Consider the following 13,185-nt stretch of genomic DNA (forward strand, 5'->3'; position numbering starts at 1 on the left):
CTATTATGTTGGGAGAAGGAGAGGCCATCAGTAAACATGACTTTGAGGTATACAGTCTCGATAGTGTGTTGAGCAATGGAAAATTGAACCATTTCAGAATTTAAGAGGAGAAAGTAGGTAAAAGGAAAAAGATAACTGATTTAGATTAGGAATATCAGGCTATTAAATGTGAAGCCATAGTTTGTATTATATCGCTATAAAAGCATATAAGAACTGATCAATATTCTATCTATAGTAAACCTCTTTGTAGTACATTATGATTAAGTTTTTAAGATTTTATTATATAGTAAATAGTTACAAATCTTTCAATGTTTTAGTAGGCTTTCCTTTCCAGCCATTTAATTATCTTTGTGGCTCTCCACCAAGTTTTCTGTTTCTCTTACATTTTGGTTCATAAAATTGAATATGATACAACTCCCAAGGCTGACAAATTTTGATATTTTGACTTTTGAGTTTTCCTCAGTTCCCTGGATACACTCAAGCTGCCAAGTAGCTTTCTACAGTCCTGTAGAAAAGGACTGTAGGCTCTACTTCAAATCATAGACATTACCCCATTCTTTTGTACCACCATCCTTATGTATTGGCTTTCATCCTAAAGGTTTTTCTCCAACAGTAGCAAGAGGGCTGCCACAGTCCAAGCATCATACCTTCACATGACAGTATCCCAAGAAGGAAAAAAGGGAACAAGTACATTTCACCAGTTTTATCAAAGAGAAAGAAATTCTTCAAGACGATATCCAGATAACTTTTCATTGACTAAAAATGAATCATGTGGCCACTCCTAGGTTCAGAAGAGGGTGTGGAAATGAATATCTGACAAAAATGAATGGGATTTCCAAGACTAACATAACCAATCCATAACTCATGCCTTTAATCTAAACATATGGCTTCTCTAAAACAAGTCAGGGTACTCATCGAGAAAAGTCAAGAATAGCTTTTAAATAGGCAACCAACAGTTTATAATACATTCCCCCTTTAAGAAGGGGAAACATAATACAGAGATGAAGGGTTTTCTTGATTTAGAAATCTGGTAGATAATCGAGAATACTGGATGATGAGCAAGTTGGGGTGGGGAAGAGCGGTAATTTCCATTTGCGGGCATACAAACTTTGAAATGCTTGTGATGCACTGAAGTGGATGTATCCAGGTAGATGCGGGGAAATGTGGACCTAGATCTTAGGAGAAAATTGGGTGCTGCTGAGAGATGCGAGAAGCCATCTGTGTATTTGATGGCAGTTGAAGCCATGGATTTGAATGTGACCTTCTAGGGAAAGTAAAGAAAGAGAGAAAAGAAGAGGAATTAGTGTAAAATGCCAATATTTAAAGGACGGGAAGAGAAATTTAGACCCCGAAAGCAGCTCAGGAAGCTAAGAGAGAGAGATACGAAGAAAACCAGGCCAGGGTCACGTCATGAAACTTCAGAAAGCGTTTCGAGAAAGACTGACAAATAGCATCAAATTCTGTGGAAAAGTCAAATAAAATGAAGGTGGAAAATATCAGTGATACAACTTAGACAGTTAGGACCTTATTATTTGGTAGAAGTATTTTCAATAAAATGATTTAAAAGAAGCCAAATTAAGAGAGGGTCAAGATGGTAGAGTGGGAGCACAGGGAGCTCACCTCCCCCTAGAAACACATCAAAAATATATCTACATATGGAACAATTCTCACAGGAAACAAAACTGGAAACCGGCAGAAGACCTCTCATAAAACCAAAAATGCAAAAATAATCTCCATGTAACCAAGTAGGATGGAAAATAAAAGGCATCAGAACAGGACCAGTGCCCCTGGAAGGGATCTGTGAAGGAGGGAAAGTCCACAGAGGCAGGCCCTTACTCTAGGGAGCCCCTAGAGTGCACACTCTAGACACCACAACACCTACTATCAAGGGGATAATGGACAGGATGCTCTGAGGAAAAATGTGGCTGGCATCTGTACCAAAAACAATCCTCACACCAAACATGTTGGACTCACACAGTCTATACAGGAAAGCTCCCATATAAAAACATCCCTTCAAGACCACAGGAGATAACTCTCCTAAATTCATAGAGACAGAGAAATTTAAGTAAAATGAAAAAGCAAAGGAATGACTCCCAATTAAAAGAACAAGAGAAATCCCCTGGAAGAACAAATAATGAAACAGATTCACCAGTCTACTAGACTCTGAGTTCAAAAAGGAGGTAATAAAAATGCCAAAGGAATTAGGAAAGATTATTGATGGCAATGCAGATCACTGTAACAAGGAACTAGAAACTATAAAAAAAGAACTACTCAATTAGATAACTCAATTAGATAACTCAATTAGATAACTCAATTAGATAACTCAATTAGATAACTCAATTGCCCAGATAAAAACCAATCTAGAAGTAATGAATAGCAGACTAAATAATGCAGAAGAATGAATAAGAGATCTGGAAGATAGAATAATGGAAATCACCCAATCAGAACAGCAGACAGAAAGATAAATGAAAGAAAAATGAAAGCAACATACAAGATCTAAGGAGATTTGTTCAAGATGGCTGAGTAGAAAAACGTGCACTCATTCCCTCCTGCGAGAACACCAGAATCACAATTAACTGCTGAACAATCATCGACAGGAAGACACTGGAACTCACCACACATCCAGAAGATACCCCACATCCAAAGACAAAGGAGAAGCCTCAATGAGATGGTAGGAGGACCGCAATCACAATAAAATCAAACCCCATAACTGCCGGGGGGGTTGAATCACAAACTGGAGAACAATTATATCACAGAAGTCCACCCACTGGAGTGAAGGTTCTAAGCCCCACGTCAGGCTTCCCAACCTGTGGGTCTGACAACAGGAAGAGGAATTCCAAGAGAATCAGACTTTGAAGGCTAGCAGGATTTGATTGCAGGACTTCGACAGGACTGAGGGAAACAGAGACTCCACTCTTGAAGGGCACACACAAGGTACTGTGCACATGAGGACCCAGGGGTAAGAAGCAGTAACCCCATAGGAGACTGAATCAGACCTACCTGCTAGTGTTGGAGGGCCTCCTGCAGAGGACAGGGGCAGCTGGGGCTCACCAAGGGACAAGGACACTGGCAGCAGAAGTTCTGGGAAGTACTCCTTGGCCTAAGCCCTCCAGGAGTCCGCCATTAGCCCCACAAAAGACCCTGCATTCTCCAGTGCTGGGTTGCCTCAGGCCAAAAAACCAACAGGAAGGGAACGCAGCCCCACCCATCAGCAGACAAGTGGACTAAAGTTTTACTGAGCTCTGCCCAACAGAGTAACACCCAGCTCTACCCAACACCAGTCCCTCCCATTAGGAAGTGTGCACAAGCCTCTTAGATAGCCTCATCCACCAGAGAGCAGACAGCAGAAGCAAGAAGAACTACAGTCCTGCAGCCTGTGGAACGAAAACCACATTCACAGAAAGATAGACAAAATGAAAAGGCAGAGGACCATGACCAGATGAAGCAACAAGATAAAATCCCAGCAAAACAACTAAATGAAGTGGACATAGGCAACCTTCCAGAAAAAGACTTCAGAATAATGACAGTGAAGATGATCCAGGACCTCAGAAAAAGAATGGAGGCAAAGATTGAGAACATGAAAGAAATGTTTAACAAAGACCTAGGAGGATTAAAGAACAAACAACTAGAAGAATTAAAGAACAAACAGAAATGAACAATACAATAACTGAAATGAAAAATACACTAGAAGGAATCAAGAGCAGAATAACTGAGGCAGAAGAACGTATAAGTGACCTGGAAGACAGAATGGTGGAATTCACTGCTGCGGAACAGAATAAAGAAAAAAGAATGAAAAGAAATGAAAACAGCCTAAGAGACCTCTGGGACAACATTAAACTCACCAACATTTGCATTATAGGGGCCGCAGAAGGAGATGAGAGATAGAAACGACCCAAGAAAATATTTGAAGAGATTATAGTCAAAAATTTCCCTAACATGGGAAAGGAAATTGCCACCTAAGTCCAGGAACCACAGAGTTCCAGGCAGGATAAACCCAAGGAAAAACACGCCAAGACACATAGTAATCAAATTGACAAAAATTAAAGACAAAGAAAAATAATTAAAAGTAACAAGGGAAAAATGACAAATAACCTTATAGGAGTTCCCCTGTACGTTAACAGCCGTTTTCTCAGCAGAAACTCTACAAGCCAGAAGGGAGTGGCATGATATGTTCAAAGTGATGAAAAGGAAGAAACTACCATCAAGATTACTGTACCTGGAAAGGATCTCATTCAGATTCACTGGAAAAATCAAAACCTTTGCCCACAAACAAAAGCTAAGAGAATTCAGCACCACCAAACCAGCTATATAACAAATGCTAAAGGAACTTCTCTAAGTGGGAAACACAAGAGAAGAAAAGGACCTACAAAAACAAACCCAAAACAATTCAGAAAATAGTAAAAGGAACATATATATTGATAATTACCTTAAATGTGAATGGATTAAATGCTCCAATCAAAAGACACAAGGTTGCTGAATGGATACAAAAACAAGACCCATATATATGCTGTCTACAAGAGACCCACTTCAGACCTAGGGACACATACAGACTGAAAGTGAGGGGATGGAAAAAGATATTCCATGGAAATGGAATGGAAATGGAAATCAAAAGAAAGCTGGAGTAGCAGTACTTATATCAGATACAATAGGCTTCAAAATAAAGAATGAGGCAAGGAAGGACACTACATAATGATGAAGGGATCAATCCAAGAGGAAGATATAACTATTATAAATATATATGCACCCAATATAGGAGCACTGCAATACATAAGGCAAATGCTAACAGCTATAAAAGAGGAAATCGACAGTAACACAATAATAGTGGAGACTTTAACACCTCACTTACACCAATGGACAGATCATCCAGAAGAAAATTAATAAGGAAACACAACCTTTAAATGACACAATAGACCAGTGAGATTTAACTGATATTTATAGGACATTCCATCCAAAAACAGCAGATTACACTTTCTTCTCAAGTGCAAACAGAACATTCTCCAGGATCACATCTTGGGTCACAATTCAAGCCTTGGTAAATGAAGCCTTGGTAAACTGAAATCATATCAATTATATTTTCCAATAACAACATTATGAGATTAGAAATAAATTACAGGGAAAAAAACCCATAAAAAATACAAATACATGGAGGCTAAACAATACACTACTGAATAACCAAGAGATCACTGAAGAAATCAAAGAGGAAGTCAAAAAACAAATGACAACAAAAACACATGACAAATGACAACAAAAATGAGACAAATGACAACAAAAACACGACGACCTAAAACGAATGACAACAAAAACACGACGACCCAAAACCTATGGGATGCAGCAAAAGCAGTTCTAGGAGGGAAATTTATAGCAACACAATCCTACCTCAAGAAACAAGAAAAATCACAAATAAACAATCTAACCTTACACCTAAAGGAACTAGAGAAAGAAGAACAAACAAAACCCAAAGTTAGTAGAAGGAAAGAAATCATAAAGATCAGAGCAGAAATAAATGAACTAGAAACAAAGAAAACAATGGCAAAGATCAATAAAACTAAAAGCTGGTTCTTTGAGAAGATAAACAAAATTGATAAACCACTAGCCAGACTCATCAGGAAAAAGAGGGAGAGGACTCAAATCAATAAAATTAGAAATGAAAAAGGGGAAGTTACAATGGACACCGCAGAAATACAGTATATCCTAAGAGACTACTACAAGCAACTCTATGCCAATAAAATGGACAACCTGGAAGAAATGGACAAATTCTTAGAAAGGTATAACCTTCCAAGACTGAACCAGGAAGAAATAGAAAATATGAATGGACCAATCACAAGTAATGAAATTGAAACTATGATTAAAAATCTTCCAACAAACAAAAGTCCAGGACCAGATGGTTTCACAGGTGAATTCTATCAATCATTTAGAGAAGAGCTAACACCTATCCTTCTCAAACTCTTCCAAAAATTGCAGAGGAAAGAACACTCCCAAACTCATTCTACTAGGCCACAATCACCCTGATACCAAAACCAGACAAAGTTACAGCAACAACAAAAAAATTACAGACCAATATCACTGGTGAATATAGATGTAAAAATCCTCAACAAAATACAAGCAAACAGAATCCAACAACACATTAAAAGGATCATACACCATGATCAAATGGGATTTATCCCAGGAATGCAAGGATTCTTCAATATACACAAATCAATCAATGTGATACACCACATTAACAAATTGAAGAATAAAAACCATATGATCATCTCAATAGATGCACAAAAAGCTTTTGACAAAATTCAACACCCATTTATGATAAAAACTCTCCAGAAAGTGGGCATAGAGGGAACCTACCTCAACATAATAAAGGCCATATACAACAAACCAACAGCAAGCATCATTCTCAATGGTGAAAAACTGAAAGCATTTCCTCTAAGATCAGGAACAAGACAAGAATGTCACCTCTCACCACTGTTAGTCAACATACTTTTGGAAGTCCTAGCCCTGGCATTCAGAGAAGAAAAGGAATCCAAATTGGAAAAGAAGTAAAACTGTCACTGTTTGCAGATGACATGATACTATACATAGATAATCCCAAAGATGCTACCAGAAAACTACTAGAGCTAACCAATGAATTTGGTAAAGTTGCAGGTACCAAATTGATGCACAGAAATCTCTTGCATTCCTATACACTAAGAATGAAAGGTCATAAAGAGAAATTAAGGAAACAATCCCATTCACCATTGCAACAAAAAGAATAAAACACCTAGGAATAAATCTACCTAAGGAGGTAAAAGACCTGTACTCAGAAAACTATAAGACACTGATGAAATTAATCAAAGATGACACAAACAGGTGGAGAGATATACTATGTTCTTGGATTGGAAGAATCAATATTGTGAAAATGCCTATACTACCCAAAGCAATCTACAGATTCAATGCAATCCCCATCAAATTACCAATGGTATTTTTTACAGAACTAGAACAAATAATCTTAAAATTTGTATGGAGACACAAAAGACCCCAAATAGCCAAAAGAATCCTGAGGGAATAAAACAGAGCTGGAGGAATCAGACTCCCTGACTTCAGACTATACTACAAAGCTACAGTAATCAAGACAATATAGTACTGGCACAAAAACAGAAATACAGATCAATGGAACAGGATAGAAAACCCAGAGATCAACCCACACACCTATGGTCAACTAATCTATGACAAAGGAGGCAAGGATATACAATGGAGAAAAGACAGTCTCTTCAATAAGTGGTGCTGGGAAAACTGGACAGCTACATGTAAAAGTATGAAATTAGAACACTCCCTAACACCATACGCAAAAATAAACTCAAAATGGATTAAAGACCTAAATGTAAGGCCAGAAACTATCAAACTCTTAGAGGAAAACACAGAAAGAACACTCTTTGACAGAAATCACAGCAAGACCTTTTTTGACTCACTTCCTAGAGTAATAGGAGTAAAAACAAAAATAAACAAATGTGACCTATTGAAACTTAAAAGCTTTTGCGCAGCAAAGTAAACCATAAACATGACAAAAAGACAACCCTCAGAATGGGAGAAAATATTTGCAAATGATTCAACAGACTAAGGATTAATCTCCAAAATATATTAACAGCTCATGCAGCTCAATATTAAAAAAACAAACAACCCAATCCAAAAATGGGCAGAAGACCTAAATAGACATCTCTCCAAAGAAGACATACAGATGGTGAAGAGGCACATGAAAAACTGCTCAACATCACTAATTATTAGAGAAATGCAAATCAAAACTACAATGAGGTATCACTTTTTACCAGTTAGAATGGGCATCATCAAAAAATTTATAAACAACAAATGCTGGAGAGGGTGTGGAGGAAAGGGAACCCTCTGGCACTGCTGAGAATGTAAATTGATACAGCCACTATGGAGAACAGTATGGAGGTTCCTTAAAAAATTCAAATAGCTGGGCTTCCCTGGTGGCGCAGTGGTTGAGAGTCTGCCTGCCAATGCAGGGGACACGGGTTCATGCCCCGGTCCGGGAGGATCCCACATGCTGCGGAGCAACTAGGCCCGTGAGCCATGGCCGCTGACCCTGCGTGGCCAGAGCCTGTGCTCTGCAACGGGAGAGGCCACAACAGTGAGAGGCCCACGTGCCGCAAAAAAAAAACAAACAAAAAAATTCAAATAGCTTTCTGCCCATAGACACCACCGAGTAAGCATCGTTGACGTCTACCCCCTACATTGTCGTCATGTCTAAGTCAGAGTCTCCCAAAGAGCCCAAACAGCTGCGGAAGCTCTTCATCGGAGGTTTGAGCTTTGAAACAACGATGGGAGTCTGAGGAGCCATTGTGAGCAGTGGGGAGCATGCACAGACTGTGTGGTAATGAGGGATCCAAGCACCAGGCACTCCAGAGGCTTCCGGGTTGTCATGTATGCTACTGTGGAGGAGGTGGGTGCGGCCATGAAGGCAAGGCCACACAAGGTGGATGGAAGAGTTGGGGAACCAAAGAAGGCCGTCTCAAGAGAAGATTCTCAAAGACCTGGTGCCCACTTAACTGTGAAAAAGATTTTTGTTGGTGGCATTAAAGAAGACACTGAAGAACATCAACTAAGAGATTATTTTGAACAGTATGGGAAAACTGAAGTGACTGAAATTATGATCGACCAAGGCAGTAGCAAAAAAAGAGGCTTTGCTTTCATAACCTTTGATGACCATGACTCCATAGACAAGACTGTCATTCAGAAATACCACACTGTGAATGGCCACAATTGTGAAGTAAGGAAAGCCCTATCTCAGCAAGAGATGGCTAGTGCTTCATCCAGCCAAAGAGGTCAAAGTGGTTCTGGAAGCTTTGGTGGTCATCGTGGAGGTGGTTTTGGTGGGAATGACAACTTTGGTGGTGGAGGAAACTTCAGTGGTTGAGGTGGCTTTGGTGGCAGCTGCGGTGGTGGTGGCTATGGTGGCAGTGGGGATGGCTATAATGGATTTGGTAATGATGGGAGCAATTTTGGAGGTGGTGGAAGCTACAATGATTTTGGCAATTACAACAATCAATTTTCAAATTTTGGACCCATGAAAGGAGGAAACTTTGGAGTCAGAAGTTCTGGCCCCTATGGTGGTGGAAGCCAATACTTTGCCAAACCACGAAAGCAAGGTAGCTGTGGTGGTTCCAGCAGCAGCAGGAGCTATGGCAGTGGCAGGAGGTTGTAATTACTGCCAGGAAACAAAGCTTAGCAGGAGAGGAGAGCCAGGGAAGTGACAGGGAAGCTACAGGCTACAACAGATTTGTGAACTCAGCCAAGCACCATGGTGGCAGGGCCTAGCTGCTACAAAGAAGACATGTTTTAGACAGTACTCATGTGTATGGGCAAAAAAACTTGAGGACTGTACTTGTGACTAATTGTATAACAGATTATCTTAGTTTCTGTTTTGTGGAAAGTGTAAAGCATTCCAACAAAGGGTTCTAATGTAGATTTTTTTTTTTTTTGTACCCATGCTGTTGACTGCTAAGTGTAATAGTCTGGTCATGACGCTGAATAAATGTGTCTCTTTATTAAATGTGCTGTGTAAAGTTAGTCTACTCTGAAGCCATTTTGGTAAACTATCCCAACAGTGTGAAGTTAGAATTCCTTCAGGGTGATGCCAGATTCCATTCAAAATTTACTTACACCCTGCTTTGGTGGAGAAGCTATTGTCTTCAGAAACTTCGGTGTAGCTGAACTGACAGTTACGGTGTTGTGACCTGGAGTTCACTGTGAAAAGGGTCACCCAAGCAAAGTCATGGAGTTTTTTGGTTATTAATATGATTGTTGGCACATATCCTATGCAATATATCTAAATTGAATTATGGTACCAGATAAAGTTATAGGTGGGAATGAAGCTTGTGTATCATCCATTATCATATGTAATCAATAAATGATTTAATACCCTCTTCTTTGGAATGACAACTGTATGGATTTGGGACTGGCAGAGCTTTGGACCTTCCCTACCCACTACCCCTGATAATGTTGAATGCTACTATCACAATTCAAGTTCAAAACTCTGCCAGAGAATAGAAACCAGATGCTGGTTAATGCCACCCCATAAATCCACAAATTAGAAGTTTTCAGGAGACATTTTTAAACTGACCAGTACCAGTAAGGATTTTACTCTTAACACAAAAACAGGCTTACATTAAAGGAAAACTGTGGTTTCTCTTCTGGTTGGGTGGGTCTTTATATAGGTTTATGGAATGACACACTAGTAATTATCTATATGGAGATAAAAATTTGCTGATATGGTAAGGAATCATATTATCTACTTTAATTTATGCTAACTGCAGTTTTCCTTTAAATATGGCACAAGATGACACAACCATTCTAAAATGTTGTTTGTATAGAAAATGATTTCTAAAACTTTATAACAGTTTACTTAATATCCAATCACTGTTATTTGTACATAGCTTCCTTTGAGCCCTCCCTTTGGTGCCCTCAGTTTCAGTGCCATTGTACTTAGTAGGATAGAGATTTGTTTATCACTAGGGAAAAAAAATTAAAACAGAATTACCATATGACCCAGCAATCCCACTACTGCGCATATACCCGGAGAAAACCATAATTCAAAAAGAGTCATGTACCACAATGTTCACTGCAGCTCTATTTACAATAGCCAGGACATGGAAGCAACCTAAGTGTCCATCAACAGATGAATGGATAAAGAAGATGTGGCACATATATACAATGGAATATTACTCAGTCATAAAAAGGAACGAAATTGGGTCATTTGTAGAGATGTGGATGGACTTAGAGACTGTCATACAGAGTGAATTGAGTCAGAAAGAGAAAAACAAATATTGTATATTAACGCATATATGTGGAATCTAGAAAAATAGAACAGATGAACTGGTTTGCAAGGCAAAAATAGAGACACAGATGTAGAGAACAATGTATGGACACCAAGGAGGGAAAGCAGGTTGGGGTGGTGGTGGTGGTGGTGGTGGTGGTGGTGGTGGTGGGATAAATAGGGAGATTAGGATTGACATATACACACTAATATGTATAAACTAGGTAACTAATAAGATCTCCTGTATAAAAACAGAGAAATAAAATTAAATTTAAATAAATACAAGATCTATGGGATAATACAAAGCATGCCAAGTTACACATAATAGGGGCTCCAGAGGAAGAAGGAGAGAGAGAAGGGAATCAAAAATGTATTTAAGGGACTCCCCTGGGGGTGCAGTGGTTAAGAATCCACCTGCCAATGCAGGGGACACAGGTTTGAGCCCTGGTCTGGGAAGATCCCACATGCCGCGGAGCAACTAAGCCTGTGCGCCACAACTACTGAGCCTGCATGCCACAACTACTGAAGCCCGTGAACCTAGAGCCTGTACTCTATAACAAGAGAACCCACCACAATGAGATGCCCATGCACTGCTACAAAGAGTAGCCCCCACTCTCCGCAACTAGAGAAAGCCCGCACAGCAACGAAGACCCAACACAGCCAATAAATAAATAAATTCGTTAATTAATTTAAAAAAATACTTAACTTAAAAAAATGTATTTAAGAAATTATGGCTGAAAAATTTCCAAACCTAAAGATGGAAACAGATATTCAGGTGCAGGAAGCACAGAGTATCCCAAACAAGACGAACCCAATTAGACCCACACCAAGATATATCATAATTAAAATAGCAATAGTTAAAGAGAGAATTCTAAAGGCAGCAAGAGAAAAACAAAGAGTCAATTACAAGGAAACCCACATAAAGCTATTAGACAATTTCTCTGCAGAAACTGTGCAGACCAAGTCCTGAAAGGGAAAAACGTGCAACCTAGGATATTCTACCCAGGAAGATTATCATTTAGAATAGAAGAAGAGGTAAAGAATTCCTCAGACAAGCAAAAGCTAAAAGAATTCAACAATACTAAACCTACCCTAAAATAAAAATTGAAGGGTCTTATCTAAATAGAAAAGAAACAAAAATCTACAGGAAAGGGAAAAATCATAATAGGAAAGGCAAATATATAGTCAGGACTAAAGATCACTTAGATAAGCCAGGACATAGATTAAAAAACCATCCAAAAATTTTGTAAAAGTAATTGTAACTACAATTAAAATCAAAATAATAAACATACAGATGTAAAATAGGACATCAAAATTACAAAAGTGGGAAAGGAGAGTTAAAAATGTAGATTTTTAGAATGTGCTTGAACTATTATGACTATCAGTCTAAAGTAAGTAGATACAGTTATGGGTCAACATACTTGAAAACCAGGGAAACCACAAATCAAAAACATACAATAGTTCACAAAAACCAAAAAGAAAGGAACTCAAGCATACTACAAAAGAAAATCATCAAACCACAAAAGGAAAAACAAAAAGAAGAAGAATGGAACAAAGAACCACAAAAACAACTGGAAAACAAGGAATAAAATGGCAATAAGTACATAACTATCAATGATTACTTTAAATGTCAATGGACTAAATGCTCCAATCAAAATGGACAGAGTGGTAGATTGGATAAAAAAATAAAGCAAGAACCTACACTATGTTTCCTATAAGAGACTCACTTCAGGTTGAAAGACACCCACAGATTGAAAGTGAGCAGATGGAAAAATATACTTCATGCAAATGTAAACAACAAGAAAGCAGGGGTAGCAATAATCATATCAAACTAGTAGACTTTAAAACAAAGTCCATAAAGGAAGACAAAAAAGGACATTATATAATAATAAAGGGATCAATACAATAAGAGGTTATTACATTTGTTAACATATATGCACCAATATAGCAGCACTTAATATATAAAACAAATACTAACAGACATAAACGGAAAAACTGACAGGAATACAGTAAGAGTAGGAGACTTTAACATCCCACTGACATCAACAGACAGATCTTTAGAAATAAAATCAATAAAGCAACAGAGGTCCTAAATGACACAATAGACCAGTTGGACTTAAATGATATCTACAGGACACTACATCCAAAAAAACCCCCAGAATACACATTCTTTTCAAGCTTGCATAGAACATTCTCTAGGATAGAACACACACTAAGTCACAAAACAAGCCTCAACAAATTTATATCAAGCATTTTCTTCCAACCACAATATGAAACTAGAAATCAACTATAGAAAGAAAAATGAGAAAAGAACAAACACATGGAGACTAAACAATATGCTACTAAAAAACCAATTGATCACTGATAAAATCGAAGAGGACCAG

General features: G+C 38.4%; 1 pseudogene; it reads left to right on the top strand.

Moving 5' to 3' along the window:
- Nucleotides 1-8,228: 8,228 nt before the first annotated feature.
- On the top strand, nt 8,229-9,488 carry LOC101280812 (heterogeneous nuclear ribonucleoprotein A1-like; annotated as a pseudogene).
- The last annotated feature ends 3,697 nt before the right edge of the window (nt 9,489-13,185 follow it).

The sequence above is a fragment of the Orcinus orca genome, chromosome 14 (genome assembly GCF_937001465.1).
Source record: "Orcinus orca chromosome 14, mOrcOrc1.1, whole genome shotgun sequence".
Taxonomy (NCBI): Eukaryota; Metazoa; Chordata; class Mammalia; order Artiodactyla; family Delphinidae; genus Orcinus; species Orcinus orca.